The following is a 17,566-nucleotide window of genomic DNA, read 5'->3' on the forward strand; positions in this document are numbered from 1 at the left end:
GACGCTGGTGGATAGACACATACCGTACGACATTCTTTTTGGCTGTGGGGATGAAGTAGGAGAGTATTTCAAATTTGTGAATACGGTAAAAATAAAATCAGTCATATCGTACAACTTCTTCAAAACAGATCCACAGCGTCCGAATTTAAAAACGCGTGAGAACACTGATTTGGTCTCATGTAAATCCACTGAGTCCAAAATTCAAAACCCGCGCGAACGCTCTGATTTGGCCTGTTGTCGTTCGTTGAATTTAAATGCTTCGTGGATTTTGTTGGTCATCATCCTAGAACGCATACACTTTGTCATTTCCTCTTCTATTTCACAGGATATCAAGCTAGGACATCCTTTCGTCCAACTTTAATATTCTGTACACTGTTTAACCCATCTCCAAGGCCACCAAAGTTTGATCCCGCCAAGAGCTACAGGTATCGCTGTTGTCGGTCTGTCCTCATCTGACGAACGTATCGCTTCCACAACTTTCAATACGAAGTCGTTGGTTTGAGATAGGAACGAATCTCCTTGGTTACTAGTCAAATCAACTTCCCAGTCTAACTACACTTGCCCAACTGAACTAAAAAAGGGTTAGGATCTTCATGTATACGTTCTAGTATCAAAAATAAATACGGTACATAAATAAATATACTCTGGCAGTGGTTAAAAAGTCTTCGGGCAGCAGCAAGAACAGGATTTAACCTACTTCCTCGTGGTGAATGGATTAATAATAATAATAATAATAATAAATAATAATAATCAGTAATAATAATGTAAAGGTGACGACGACGATACTACTACAACTACTACTAATACCGATAATAATAATAATAATAATAATAAAGGCGAGAGTCTAACAAGGACGCCAACAATACCGGTTTACACATCTCTCATTGATTATAAAGTAAATATGTGGATAAAATCTTTTCCTACTGCTCTCTCTCTCTCTCCCTCTCTCTCTCTCTCTCAATCTGTCCTATCGTATTAGCATCACCATGTCTTCAGTATCGTGTTGCAGAGAGAGAGAGAGAGAAGGGGCTTTTCACTTTCACATCTGCCTCCTCCCACATTCTCTCTCTCTCTCTCTCCTTCAGTCTGTCCTGTCGAATCAGCCTCATCTTGTTTTCAGTGTCGTGTTGGAGAGAGAGAGAGAGAGAGAGAGTGAATGTGGGAGGCAGAAGTGAAAGTGAAAAGCCCCCTTCCTTTCTCTCTCTCTCTCTCTCACACACACACACACACACACACACACACACACACACACACACACACACACACACACACACACAGCGTTTAACATGGAGCTGTAGTCTTTTTGCGCCTAGATAAAGTGAACAGGGCATAGATTTTCCGTTCAACCCACACACTTGTATTCCTTTTCAAATGGTCTCTGGCTGTAATATATTTTGTAACTCGTATTCCATAATGTTTAAATTCGGTTATACTCCTTGATAGTGTATGCTTTTACTGTTTTTTTTTTTCCTCGAGTTTGCGTAACACCCGGAATGTAATGGCCAGAATAAATCGCTGAGGAAATGACTTTACGAATGCTAATACGCCTATTCCTTAACACTTAAATTCGGTCATAGTTCTTGATATATATATATATATTTTTTTACTTTTTTGACAGTTTGCATGAGTAACACCCAGAATGTAATGGAATAAATCACTGAGGAAATGGCTTTACGAATTCTGTTGCTGAATTTGGATCAGTAATGTACAAGTAGATATTAAAAGTCTAATAGGCAGGATGAATCGCCGCGGAAATGGCGTTACGAAATTATTACTTGTATCAGTACCGGTACTGGTATATAATATACAAGTCGATATTAAAAATCTAATAGGCAGGAAGAATCGCCGCTTAAATGGCGTTACGAAATGTTTGACATAATGTGCATCAGTAGCATACAAGATGAAAATAAAAACTCAGTAGCCAGAATAAATCGCCGAGGAAATGGCTTTACGAAATCTGACATAATTGCATCGGTAACACATGGGGATACTAAAAACGCAACAGCCAGAATAAATCACCGAGGAAATGGCTTTACGGAATCTATGACACAATTTACATCCGTAACACAAGTGGGTATGAAAACACAATGGCCAAAATAAATCGCCTGGGAAATGGCTTTACGGAATCTATGACATATCCTGCATCAGTAATATATAAGAGGATTCTAAACACGCACTAGCCAGAATGGATCGCCGAGGAAATGGCTTTGCGAAATCGAATCCAAGAATAGCATGGTGGGAGTGTAAACATTAGCATCTCTCAGTGTCAACAGTGCAGGACTTGTGACCGCAGCCGTGACGCTTCCAGGAACTAAACCTTTCACCAGGAAATACTGCACTGTGAATGTTGTCTTGGCGGGGGGGGGGGGGGTGCGAGGTGGTAGGGGGGAGGTGTGGGGGCAGTGTCTAGCGCGGGTAATTTGATGGCTCGGTCGGGATAGTGCTGGCCCCACATTTGGACGGCCTGAGTGGTGGGTACGAGCTCCACCGACTGCCACTGAGTATGTAGGATGGACGTTCACAGTGTCAAATAACTACTACTACTACAACTAAACTACACCATACCACTGTCTACTTCCACTGTCTTCTTTCATCCTTTGTGGCTTGTCTCTCTCCCACCCACATAACCCTCCATGACAAGCTTTGTGTACCGCGTTGTGGATGTTATTCGACCGTGGACTAAGTGACAGACTTCGTAGCGTTTCCTCTTCAGCGGTTTATTTTGCACATTGTTCAGCCAGCAGCTTAGATGTGGGTTGGGTGTAGGCCTAATCACAGACTACACGTGCCCTGCTTGTGGACTAGACCCATACAGCATAACATAATGAAGCACCGCACAGCACATAGCACACACAATGGAGCACCACACAGCACATAACACACTGACGCACTGCACAACACATAGCGCATAATGAAGCACCGTACAGCACATGGCACACAATGGAGCACCACACAACACATACATCACAAAGGGTTGTATGCCTAAACGTGAAGTCGCAAAGTGGAATGCAAACCCCTAAAGAGGCCCACACACGATCAATAATATTGATCAGTTTTGGGTATTGATCAGTATTATTGACCGTGTATGGGTTATAGTGAAGGATTGAGCAATATATTGACATCAAAATGAGTTTGATTTTTTGTCAATAATATTGGCATGATGTCAGTATTATTGATCGTGTGGTAGTTTCAATAATATTGATCAAAATTTTCCCAGTTTCTCCTGATAGCTTAAGAAGGAAGGATGTCAGGCGCCACAAAAAAGATGAAAGGAAGGTTATTCTTGAGGGTATTGAAGTGTACCGGAACCTTCCAGCTCTTTGGAAAGTAAAATCAGATGAGTATAGTGATCGGAACAAGAAGTTGCAGTCATTACGAAACTTTGTTCAGAAAATATAGAGAGAAATTCCCAGAGGCTACCATTGATGACATTCTTACCTTTATGTATTTGCTGAGACATTTTATTATGGATTCACAGGTTTCCATTACCATTTGGCCAATCGATTGGGGTGATATAGCACTACTAAATTTGAGGTCCTCAAATGTGTTCCCAGTCGCCAGGTGCCCTAAGGTTATGGACAATCGTTGGTTTGCTGATATTGCTTCTCGCATTACGGTACTCTGCTTTTCAGTATGTGGCTTTACCACACTAAGCAAGACATCGAAGCGTCTTTCATCCATTCTAAAGTAATTTCTTTAGTCCTGAGACTCGTTTGGTCGCGGTTCATGTAGGAGTTTCTCACATGTAGATTCTTTACGGTTCAACAACAATCTCTTCATCCAACATCTCCCTCGGCGTTTCCTGTTCTTCTTCCTTTCTACTGCCAGTGCTGGCGCAAGCACAATAGCACCGTCACAGTCCGCATCCCTGGTTTGATGCTGGCAGCTTGACGACACCTCAAACAACTGAATACTGATCAGTTTTATTGAACCGTTTGTGGCCGCCGGGTTTTTACAGTTTATTGATGTCAGTATATTGATGTCAATATTACTGATCGTGTGTGGGCCCCTTAACTAGAAAGCACTCAGAAAGCGCATACCTCCGCCAATGCCATTGCCATTAAAAGGGATCCGGATCCGGATCCGTGGAGATATTATGTGGAATACATAGGATCTGGATCCGCCCCCAGTTTAATAAATTGTTCCTTGACCCATGGCCCACTCTTCCATGCAATTTTATTAAAATTTATTGAGAACTTCGGAGATATCTGTGGACAAACAAACAAACAAGCAGGTGAATACATAACCTCATCCAGCCTCGTTGGCGTAGGTAATTATTGTCATTTTTGGAACACCTGTGGTTATTAAATGTGTGCCTGCATCCCGCATTACAGAGTGCAGCCACCAACACTGTCGGGGAGCTGAACACGTTTCATTTGACTCTTGTGTCAGAAATTATCGTTAAAAAGTGGGGGGGGGGTTCATTTCCCTCTGCAAGTTCAGGTTTAAGCGTACGACTAACGCAGACACATCATCAGGGGTGTAGGAACGACCTCATAGGGGCGGTTGCTTACCTGTGATCGACGGGTCTACTCAGCCACGCTGACGGGTTAAGCAACAGAAGGAGCAACAAAAACAATTGCCACAACTACCACCACAACAATAACAACAACTACAGTACTACTACCACCACCACCACCACCACCACCACCACTACTACTACTACTACTACTACTACTACTACTACTGCTACTACTACTACTACTACTACATTACGCCTCAACATTCTCCAGTGTCATTATATCATGTTAAAGTATAATTTGTGTCAATAACATACTAAAGGATACTGACGTGTATCGTCCAGAGTAAATCGCCAAAAAAGGGGCGTTAGGAAATATTACACCTTAACATTCGCTTGTATGCTGCGTATCTCGTGTTAATATCAGCATACAAAGTACAGTAACGCAAAATTGTTATTGTGATGGAATGTACAGAATAAATCGCAAAGGAAGTGGTGTTAGGAAATTGTCATAGCTAAGAATACGATGCTAAGGCCTTGGTGCAGCGTATCAGGCACTTGTTTAGTCGTGTGTGGCTACCGTCCCGCGTTTACGTCTGGTGGGACTTCCCCATCTCGTCCTGGGTACTTCCCTCAACGTCTCTTCACCAGTTCGTATTTAAATTTTCTAAAGCCTAATTAACGCATAGTTGTTGGTTTTTATTTTTCCTCTCTATTCCCACTACTTCCAGACACTTCACATCCAAACTGGAGCGAAGAATACAAAAATACAGCGAAGCATAGTGACTGGTTTGTTGACTAATCGTAAATATGGAATAGGATTATTTGTGAATACTGCCCCTGCCCTCCAGCCTCTCACTATTTTGTACAGGTTTTGCTTTATCATGCTTGCCTGTCTTTTTCCCACTTTGTTTCTTTTTATATTCCCTTCACTTCTCCCTCCATCCCTCCTTCCCTTTCTCTCCTCTCGTCCCTCCCTCCCTCCTCCCCATTCTCTTCTGTCTTCCCTCACTCTTTCCTTCCTTCCTTTCCCTCATTTCTTCTTTCTTCCAGAATCTCCAGGGTTCCCTTCAATCATTTGGCCTTGTTACTTTAGATTCTCTGTCTGTCTGTGTCTCTCTCGTTTCCTCCCTCCCTTTTTCTCTTCATTTCTCCCTCCCTTCCTTTCACTAGCCCTTCTCCCTTCTCAGTCTCCTTTCCTTCCTCCTTCCCTTTCTCTTTTCTTTCCCTTCAACTTATTCCCTCACCTTCCTTCTCCGTCTCACTCCTCATTTTTCAAGTTCTCTCTCTCTCTCTCTCTCTCTCTCTCTCTCTCTCTCTCTCTCCTGTTCCCCCTTACCTCCTCCCCCCACCCCTCCACACTCCCCTCCTTCCCCCTCACCTCTTCAATACTTTTCCTACTTTGTGTGTGCCGCCGATGCAATGGTTAGCGCGTCCAGATCGCAATGAGACGGACCAGAGAGCGATTCCTGGGCCGGTGAGACGCTGGGATAGAATTAGTTTCCCACTCTTTCTCTGTCCACATAATTAGGGACCTGTATGTAACATTGACTGGTGTGGGTGGTGTTCTAGGAAAATATTGGGACAGCGTAAATAATTGCTATTAGGATCCTCGCGTCGTCGACAAGCAGTAATCCTTTTCTTTTCTTTTTTCTTCCTCCTCTTTCTGCTTCCTCCTCCTCCTCCTCCTCATCATCATCATCATCATCATCCTTCTACTCGTACTTCCTCCTTCTACTTCCTCCTCCTCCTCCTCCCTCCTCTTACTTCCACCTCCTCCTCCTCCTTCCTCCTCTTACTTCCACCTCCTCCTCCTCCTCCTCTGCGTGTAGAGTGTAGACTAAGTATTTTACTTTTTTTTCTTTCATTTCAGTTGACCACAGTAATTTTTTTTGTCTCCATCTGCACCCCGCAATCTTGCGCCGGTCAGACTGGTGGACTCTGTTTACCCCTTGTCCCTGTTCACGCAGTAGTGCAGTTGGAGATCTGGATGTAAACGGATTATTGTGGGTTATGTACATGGGGAAGGCTGAGGCTTAGAAAAATCTGCCTAAGTGATTCCCGTGTAGACAGTAGGCCTAAGGGTTGAATTATGAATGTAGAGATTTCTTAACACCTGTTCCGTAGTGATTTAGTCTGCACAGTACACCTCGGTATCCGCTAGTATGTTATTGATACGAGCTGCGTCCATATTAGAACGAGATAACGTACCAGAGAATGTTAAGGTGAAAGACGCTAAATAAATCGCTAAGGAAGAGGTGTTACGAAGCCTCCCAGAATGTGGCCTGAGCTTTCTTTTACAAGGCACAAAGACGCTAAAAAAATACGTGAAAAAGAAGTGATGGTAGGCAGTGGTGTGGTGTAGGATTTTCAGTGTCTAGAAATGTTAAAGCGTCCTTACACGTACAGTGGCTGGCAGTCAGTGGAGCTCGAACCCACCCCAGAGGATCCCCTGAATATAAAGTATCAAACCTGTCAAATATATTCGGGTTAGGAAGTCGATTTGTCTAGTAACCAAGGAGACTTCATAATTAAGGCGCGTTGAATATCATGCAACCACAGCCTAGTACCCGTATTATGGGATTGGTAACTAAAAACAGGTAATCGAACTCGGTGGTAAAAACCAAGCACATTCAACGCCTCCCCCTTATCCCTGTGCACAGCCACACCCCCGTCCTGCCAGGCCCAGGACCATATTTACAAAGCTTCTTGAGCTTAAGTTTTGTATCAATCGTATGCTTATTCTTTTTATCTTAGTTCTTAGAGCAACCATACACTTTACCGTCAAACTCAAATGAATAATGATTTGAAAGAATGTAAAAACAAAAAAAACTCAGTTGACTGTAAACGCAATGGACACCAAATGTTTATCCTGAAAATTGTTTAATATCCTTGATAAATACGATGACCTAGTGACTCGTGACGTCAGTAGGATTGCCAGGAACCTCGATACGTCACACTCCCTTTGTCATCCTATCAGCCACTGGTCCAAAAGTATAGATAATTATAAAGTATTATTTGGTAACCTGTGTATGGTATAGTGCAAAGATTGAGATTCCTTCACTGTTTTTTTTTTTTTTTTTTTTTTTTTTTTTTTTTTAATACTCTAACGACCCATGTTTTCTTCCTTCTTGGCTCTGTATCCTTCTCACAGCATCTCTTTGTGACTAGCAGCACAGTTTTGTGTTAATATGTCGTTGTAGCTTAGAATTCATGGTGGAGAGATGGCAGTTTTAGACCAAGTTTTAGCGTTGATAGGGCTGAGTAGAGTATGGCGGCACCCGGTAACGTGAGTACAAATTTACACGTATATAAGCCTAAGTTGTTTATTCCTGTTTTCTCTTGTTTTCACCACTACAGATACCATACACTCCACAGGCAAACTAGAGTGAATATTAAAATGAAAAAAAGGAGAAAACAAAACGAATCCTAATATTTAATAATTGCTGTGGAGGTTTTGTTTATGCTGCCGAGAGTAAGATCGTTGATAAATATTGTTCCTGGAGTGGACTTCCCTACTATGATCGCCGTTTGGAGTCACTGAGCGGGGAATTTTGGTTTGCGTATTTATGAAGGGTCTCTGCCAATTCACTGGATAAACAACTATCTATGGCGCTTCGTTATTAACAGAAATATCTATGTTTTTCGCATCCTTTATCTATAACATTCACTTCCTTATGGTTTTGAAATGTTTGATAGGTACATGAGTAGACAGCAGTAACCTATACACAGTCTAACAGGCAAACTCAAGAAGGTAAATAAACTACTTGGGTCAGATTCACTACCAGAATTCCCTCTCGTAAATCGGATATTTACTCGCAGATCAAATTAACAAGCGAGGATTTTTGTTTGTGCACGCTCCTTTAACCGTAAAAAGAAGTAAATAGAAAATAGAATAAATTAGCTGATGATAAATATCCCCTTGAGATATTTTTAAAAGAAAAAGAACCTACATTTCTCTTGTCTCTTGCAACAATTAAGCTTTCACGAGAGAACATTTATCGTGAATTTGAATCTTCTCGAACATTTATAACTGATCCCGTCATGACTTTTTTTTTTTTTTTTTTTTTTTTAAGGAAGGATAAGGAAAGAGCCTTCCCATGTATCTTGTTCCTCCTAGAAAAAAACAGATCTTGGATACGAGGAAAATTATCGTAAGGTTTATGTTTGTTTTTAGTTGGAAGGGTAAGAAGGGCAGGGTGTTCAATCTTTCCATGTCTTTATTTCATCCTGCATAAAAAAAATGTTAGTTTCGACAGGGAATATCGTCAATGTTGTAGAAATTCACCTCTGGCCAAGGAAGAGAACAGAAGAAGGGCATTTTGTTTGTTATTCTCATTTTACCCTAACTTGGCCTTACATTTCCATCTCTCCATCTTTAATGTTGAGCTGTAACAATCATCACTTATGCTTGTCACGAAGAAGTGGCACGGGAAGGATATATAGGGCCATAGTATTGTCACTTTCTGTCAATGAGCGACGTGAAAGAAAATGCAAACGGAAGAAAACCTGAGCCAAGTTAGAGTAAAAGCAGCATAGGTACCACCACTGATCAAATAACATCGCCTTTTGGGTTGCAACATTTTCCTCGTTATGTACCCGTTGAACTCTGTGGTAAGTCACGTAGTCTATTCCTAACCTAAAACGTGCAGCAAGACGATAAACAAATGAGTTGATATATTAAGATTTGTCATGCACCACATAGTTATACACCACACCACACCATCACACACCACAATCACACACACCTTACAGCCACACTCCATACATTCGCACACCAGTCCTAAACCATAAATTCACACACCATAGCCCTTTTCATTTGCACCAGTCACCTGTTCAATACAAACGATATTAATACTTTAGGACAGCCCCTTCGTAGACGTGGGGGTATTGAAGGTTCGGCAAAATATAATTCCTGCACGTGGCATCGTGAACCAATGTCTAGCCTATACTGTGTGGCTTCATGCGTGGAAATAATTAGCGCAAATCAGAGCGTGATGGAATAAATTGATCTATTTATATAGCGGTGCAACAACACGGGGTTTGAAATGTAAGTGGATAATGTGGTGAATGAATGGAGCTATTATCACTATTGGTAATATCCCTCTTCCTCTTTACTCGCTTAGTTTAAACTGTGACCCAAATTCTGTTTATTTCTGCATAATGTAGCCTACAGCACGTCAGTATTCCCTTGTATGTTGTATCTTCAGTTCATGCCAGACCAGAAAGTGGATAAAATAGAAGAGGATATACAGTATATATCTGTTTTGTGCTGATTAAATCGGTAGACCTTTCACTACGGCGGTCTGGTTTATTACCGTATGTACCGTATAGGCTAGTCATAAACGAAAGTTCGACAACGTCTCTGCTGACTGTGGCTGTGGAAATGTTCGGTGCACTGTTCATTATGTGATAGCGGGTAGCGTATGGAGTCCACAGTAAAAGTGTATGGGAAGGAAGGACACTGTGTTGTTAGGATAGTGGTGAGAAATATGGAAGGCAGGACACAGATGCAAACTGTCAGCGAACTTTTGCACATGGCTGTATTTGCTGCTACCGGACAATAATTTAACTTGCGAGAGACGTTTCAAACAGGAGAGGTAAAATGTAATCGTCATTAGCCTAACCTGTCACCACTAGAAAGTTTTCCTAAATGCCGGGGGGGGGGGGGAATCAGCGATAGCTACTCATTTTACGCTAACGTCCTGTATTTTCGGCCTTGTATTTTTTCATGCACTTGTGTGGCAGAAAGGCAGTAATTCGGCTGTAAAACCTCTCCATAGTATTGCATCGTGACTGACAACACGCTCTAATGTTAATGTATTGTTCTATCTATCTATCTATTGCCAGATGCCTCAATCCCGTTCGGGGTGGCCACAAACAAATCGCCTCCACGTCGCCCTGTCCCCTGCCATTTCACTGCCCTGCTCCCAACTCACCCCCCTCTCTCATATACCACTCCACCCCATCCCTCCAGCTCATCCTCGGCCTCCCCCTCCCTCTCCCCCCCTCCACCTCACTCACATACACACTCTTCGTCAGTCTTTCACCCTCCATCCTCTCTACATGGCCAAACCACCTCAGTGTATTACTCCTAACGCTTCCTATCACATCCACATCCACACCACATCGCTCCTTTATATCCTCATTTGCCAGCCTGTCTCTCCATGTGACTCCACAGGCTCCTCTTAAATTGTTACATCTCATATTTATGACAGATGGCAATGTAGGCCAAATTAAAGACGGTATATTAGTTGCAGGAATGAGAGATGTTATCATATTTTAAAAGTTAAAGAAAAGATGCTGGAGAGGCTTCTAAGATGATGAGAATAAGATTTTACAAACACAGTCATATTGTATACGTAGCCTACTAGTTATGTTGTATACCAAGCCACGTAGCCTACTAGTTATGTTGTATACTAAGCCACGTAGCCTACTAGTTATGTTGTATACCAAGCCACGTAGCCTACTAGTTGTATACCAAGCCACGTAGCCTACTAGTTATGTTGTATACTAAGCCACGTAGCCTACTAGTTATGTTGTATACTAAGCCACGTAGCCTACTAGTTATGTTGTATACTAAGCCACGTAGCCTACTAGTTATGTTGTATACCAAGCCACGTAGCCTACTAGTTATGTTGTATACCAAGCCACGTAGCCTACTAGTTATGTTGTATACTAAGCCACGTAGCCTACTAGTTATGTTGTATACCAAGCCACGTAGCCTACTAGTTATGTTGTATACCAAGCCACGTAGCCTACTACCAAGCCACGTAGCCTACTAGTTATGTTGTATACCAAGCCACGTAGCCTACTAGTTATGTTGTATACTATGCCACGTAGCCTACTGGTTATGTTGTATACCAAGCCACGTAGCCTACTAGTTATGTTGTATACCAAGCCACGTAGCCTACTAGTTATGTTGTATACCAAGCCCACTCTTACATATTGTTTATGTAGTCTACTTTTACAATCATATAGTATATTTAGCCGATTCTTACAGCCATATTCTATACGTAGCGTACTCTTACAGTCATATTGTATACACAGCTTACTCATACGGTCATACTGTTTTTTTTTTTTTTTTTTTTAATGCGAGGAAGAAGGAACCAAAGGCTATGAGGCCGCAATAACTGTTCCCTCCAAGAGAAAAACAAAATACAAGAGAGAGCCAAATTCAAGATCCGTTCATTTCGAGATGCCTGGACACTGCGTTTGAAAGACTGGAGATCATAGGAAGCAGGAAATACAGACAGAGGGAGACAGTTCCAGAGTTGACCTGTTGCATAAATGAAGGACTGGGAGTAACGGTTAACTCTTGCATTAGAGAGTTGGGCAGAAAAGGGATGAGAGTTTGCTGCTAGACGGGTGCTACGCGCCCGTCTTAGAGGAGGAGGGATGCATGCAGACAGTTCAGAGGAACAGTGACCATTGAAGTAGCGATAGAAAAGAGATAAAGATGCAACAGTGCGGCAAAGAGACAGAGGTTGAAGGGAGTCAGTAAAAGGAGGAGAGGTAATAAGACGAAAAGCCTTTTACTCCACCCTATTGAGAAGAGCTGTATGTGGGGAGCCTCCCCACACATGAGAGTTGTGCTCCACACAAGGGCGAATAAAACACGTGTATAGAGTCAACAATTGTGCAGGGGTAAAGAAGGAACGGAGTCGGCTTAGCACACTTAATCTCTTGGAAGCAGATTTTACAAGAGATGTAATATGATCTTTCCAAGACATGGCCCGAGTAAATGAAACCCCAAGCATGTTCAAGGATGATGCAGGATTAAGCTGAATATTATTAAACATTAGTGGGTACACCTGAGGAAGATTTTGTTGGGTTGATAGGTGTAAGAACTGAGTCTTTGATGCGTTAAAAATAACAAGCTTATTTTTACCCCAGTCATAGATACAAGCCAAGTCAGACATTAGGTGTGCCATAGCTTCATCCCTTGTTTGTTGAAGTAACTGCTGAGATGGACGTCGTGGGAACCGAATGGAAAGGTGAAGCGTGGAGTCATCAGCGTATGAGTGGATAGGGTTAGATGTACAGCTTAGAAGGTCATTGATGAATAAAAGGAAGAGAGTTGGTGATAGGACAGAGGCCTGAGGAACACCACTGTTAATAGATCTAGGAGAAGAACGATGGCCGTCTACAACAGCGGCTATAGAACGACCAGAAAGGAAGCTATAGATGAAGGAACAGATAGAAGGATAGAAACCGTCAGAGGGCAGTTTGGAAATTAAAGACTTATGCCAGACTCGATCGAAAGCCTTTAAGATGTCAAGTGCAATGGCAAAGCTTTCGCCAAAGTCCCGAAAGGAGGATGACCAGGAGTCTGAAAGGTAGGTGAGAAGATTGCCAGTGGAACGTCCCTGACGGAACCCATACTGACAATCAGAAAGAAGGTTGTGATAGGAAAGATGCTTTAAAATTTTTCTGTTTAGAATTGACTTGAAAACTTTTGAGATACAGGATGTTAAAGCAATTGGACGATAGTTGGAGGGTTGGGAATGGACACCCTTCTTTGGGACTGGCTGAAGAGAGCAAACTTTCAGCAAGAAAGAAAGGTACAAGTTGATAGGCAAAGGCGAAAGAGTTTGCCTAGGCAGGATGTAAGCACAGAAGCACAGTTCTTGAGAACAACAGGAGGGACTCCATCAGGCCCATATGCCTTGCAAGTATTGAGGCCGGTGATGGCAGAAAATACATCAGCTGAAGAAATTTTAATGTCAGCCATGAGGAAGTCAGAGGGGGGAAGTGATGGAGGAACAGCACTGGAATCGTCTAAGGTGGAATTGGAGGAGAAAGTTTGAGCGAAGAGATCTGCTTTACCAGTAGAAGAAATAGCTACAGATCCATCAGAGTAGAAAAGAGGAGGGAAGGATGATGAGATAAAGTTGTTAGAAAGGTTTTTGGCAAGGTGCCAGAAGGAGCGGGAAGAATTAGAGTTGGGGAGTTGAGAGCATTTAGAACGGATGGAATTATTTTTGCAGAGCGAAGAACAGACTTAGCTCGATTCCGGGCAGAAACGTATAAAAGATGTGATACAGGGGTGGGTTGGCTCCGGTACCTTTTATAGGCGCTTTCCTTGTTGCGGACAGCATTAGAACAAGCGTGATTAAACCAAGGCTTTCTTGCATTAGTCAAAGGATATGAGAAAGGAATGTATGCTTCCATGCCCGAGTGTACCATAAACAGCTTACTCATACAGTCATATTGTATATGTAACCTACTATTACAGTCATAAGTAGCTATTGTTAGTCATATTGTAGTCCACTCATAGTCATATTATCATATATGCATAGTCTACTCTTAGTCATATTATACCGTATACTGTATGTAGCCTACTCTTAGTCATATTGTATGCGTAGTCTACTCTTAGTCATATTATATACGGTACGTAGCCTACTCCAGGTCATCTTATATACGGTATGTAGCCAGCTCAGTCATATTATATACATAGTCTACTCTTAGAATTGTATTATGTACGGTATGTACCGTAGCCTGCCCTCATACGGTAGTCATATCATATACGGACAGATCTGAAATATTTGTGTGGATATCATTAGGTGGTAGTGGTGGGTGGTGGCTACTATCATCCGCTCACTAGGTGTAGTGCTGCCTGTTTCTTTTTCATTCATTCATTGCCAGACGCCATGTATCCCAAACAGGGTGGCCAAGGCTTAGAGTTAATTGTTTTACAGGGAGGGGCACTAATCCTCCACCAACCCCACTTGACACGTAGGGAGAACGTTTTGCCAACAGCATCTGGTGTTCCCAGGCGGTCACCCATCCAAGTACTAACCAGACCCAACGTTGCCTGTTTCTTCCTTCACCTTTATCATTCCTCCTCTCTTCCCATTTCTCCATGTTTCCTGTCACATTTTATTACTCTTCTTTCCTATTCAGGTGGCTTTACATTGAGTGACAAACCTAATAGTTTCCTGTAAGCCAGGAAACAATTTACAACGCTGGTTGTTAACCGTATAGTCAACACACGTGTTCCCTGCGTGTAAGTGGGTTGGCGGAGGGTAAATACGCCTCCCCTAAACAGCTAACTCAGACTGCCATCCTTTATGGGAGTATGGCATCAGGTTGTAGATAGATCTTTCAGAGTTGTGGTGGTCGTGTAATAGTACTGTTGGGCTGGGTCAATTGTTTAGTTGTACAGCCGAATTCATGGATACTACACAGTCCCAACCTAAAAAGACCAAACCTGGCCATGAACGCTGCATACACGGGTTCTCATCAGCCTACATAACTTGGCAAAGGAATACTGAAGTACGGTAACCTATATACACCATGTGCTTTCACAGTTAGCATAGGCCTTCTGAGCCTTGGGTTGTGTAATAATATCCATACAGAAGGCTATGCAGCTTATTTACTGTGTGTGTGTGTGTGTGTGTGTGTGTGTGTGTGTACACATATACGACCCCAACTCCTTGGGTGTCACCATCCCTGCTCATCTTACTGACGCTGTTTCATCCACCCCACCCCTTTTTTTTTTGGTCTCTCCTCCTCCCCATGTTCAAAATCTAGCTTCCAAGAGAAATGTGTGACACTTCTTCCTACTGTCACCGCAGCCTACGGTACTCTTTGTATAACGTCCATCTATATTGGGTATCCAGCCCTGCTCCACCATGCATCATTGTCATGGCTCAGCCCGCACCCCAGCCCCTCATTCCTTGCTTTCTTACACACTCCCTCCCTTCCTACTTACACATATCCCTTCCTACCTACTCATTTCTTCCCTTCCTACCAACACATTCCTCACCGTCCCTCCTTTCATATGCTTCTTACCATCCTACCAACACTACCCATTTTCACAGTGCATACTGTCCCCCAGCATGCCCCATAACAGTGTAGCCAATCCCACCCACATCATACCACCAACCATACCCTTGCCTCTCTGCCCATCCCAACCATTTCGTCTCTGATGTGGTTGTCATAACAATAACTATTTCAGCCACTAACTGTGACTACTAACTGTGACATACCCTACCCATAATCCACCGCCATATCAGTAACATATCCCACTCACTCGTTTTTATCCATCCCATTAAATTCGAAAGACCTGAGGTAGATTCAGCCATTGTATTGACAGGATTTTTTTTATTTTATTTTTTTTTTATTATTATTATTTTTTTTTTTTGAAAAGGTGTGGCCTGAAACAGTATGGGTTGACTTGATCACCACCCCAACTCATCCTGCCGGCGGTAATCTTTTGTTACAAGCATTATGTATGTTTTTTTTTTTTCCCTGCCTCTCATGGATTAGATCAGTATTTAGCCTGAGTGAAATACAAATGATGTTCCCAGTCTGAAAGGTTTATTAAGGTAATTTCTTTTTCCCAACAGCACATGAATGCCTCTCCCAAACATTACATTATCAGGGACATAATATAATAAAGGTATTCTCACAGTGAGGGAGTTACATATTATTGTTACAGTGTAGTGTAATTGTGTGTGTGTAATGCTGACATCAAATGGGTAGTTTTTTAGCAACAGTACTGGTATTGGTACAGCCAGTGGCTTCATTATGGTGATGGTCTGTTTGTCTGGGCTTTGTGCACAGTTGCACATATAGGCGAGACCTACTGCAGACAGGATAGTCAGTATGACTATCCCTTTTCTATCGAACTCTAACGGAAGATTCAACCATTACTCCCAGTCCTTGTATGCAATAGGTCAACTCTGGAGCTGTCTTCCTCTGTATGTATTTCCTACTGCCTATGACCTCCAGTCTTAATGCAGTGTGTCCAGTCATCTCGAAATGAACGGATCTTGAATGTGGGTCTTGTTTTTGTTCTTTCTTGGGGGAAGCAGTCTTGTGGGCTTCTAGCCTTTGGTTATTTCTTCCTTGCATAAAAAAAGAAAAAAGAATACTACTGTATTGTCATATGTCTGATTCCCTGTTCTGTGGCCTGATGAAAGGAGGTGATTGTTGTGCTGTTACACAACCGTCCAAAGCAGGCTTGTTCTCTGCTCTTTGTCATTCTCACAGAAGTTTTGTCTAAGTGAATGGCTTCCCTGTCTTCCCTTCACTTCCCATTGTGTGTGTGTCAGAACTAAGGCTGAGTTCTGTAAACTGTGATTGAAAATTCCTAAGTGGAGACTGCTCATCCTGTGTTACTCACACATTTTGTCAGTCAGGTATAGATCAGGTGACAGAATGCAGGACTGGGAAGTGGTTAGGATGGCTTGATTCCATGGACAGACAATGTTAAGTAATGAATCCCCTCTGTACTGTTGACTGGTGGTTGCTACAGGCATGTTAGTGCTAACATGATTGGTGAATGTGAGGGAGTTGCCACCAGTAGCATGAGAACTAACACAAAAACAAGTAGTAAGGAATTGGCAGGTTTAGACTGAAAATCATATCCTGATAAAATGAGAGGTAGTGATGGTGTTATACCCTGAAGAATACCATCCAAAGCTCCCTTGCCCTCTACTCTCTTTCACACTTACAAAAACTTCATGCCCAAGAAAGTGGCCTTCATAGTTTCCATTCACTTCCCAGTCTGTGTGATGTCAGAACAAAAGCCAGGTGCCATGGGACGTGGGTGAGCTACCAGAGATTTCATATAAATGGTTTCTTTCCTTTTCTTCAGTACTTATATTGAATGTATGCCATATAAAGGTACATGATAAGGGAAAACCAAGCAGGGAGGGTAAAGGTAGAGACACAGACAAAAGGGGATAATCTTTGCTGCTTTGCCTTCATAAAACATGTAGATTAAGGACTCTTCTCAACTGTACCATCAAATGGTGCTGATGATATTGCCCACACACTAATGAAGCACTGGTGACTGGGCTCTGAAAGGAAACATATGTCTTGACTCATTTTCAGTGTAAGTTAGGTATCTTCCCATAAAGTACTATAATTACTGTACATACTAGAAGTGAAATCCAACACCAGTGGAAATCATTGAGGCACTGTACTAGGTACCCCATTTAAAGGGTAACATCCACTTTCTCTTCTTGCTACTCTCCTTGGGTTATGTGAAAAAACTGAATGAGTCAGCATGAAGAAAGGAGACAGCTTGTGTCAATAATTGGTTTTGACATGGGCTCACTAATACATTTGCATCCACCATGGGAAACAAAGTTG

Source organism: Coenobita brevimanus, chromosome 46 (genome assembly GCF_032717465.1).
Source record: "Coenobita brevimanus isolate Jiangsu-jjx chromosome 46, ASM3271746v2, whole genome shotgun sequence".
Classification (NCBI taxonomy): Eukaryota; Metazoa; Arthropoda; class Malacostraca; order Decapoda; family Coenobitidae; genus Coenobita; species Coenobita brevimanus.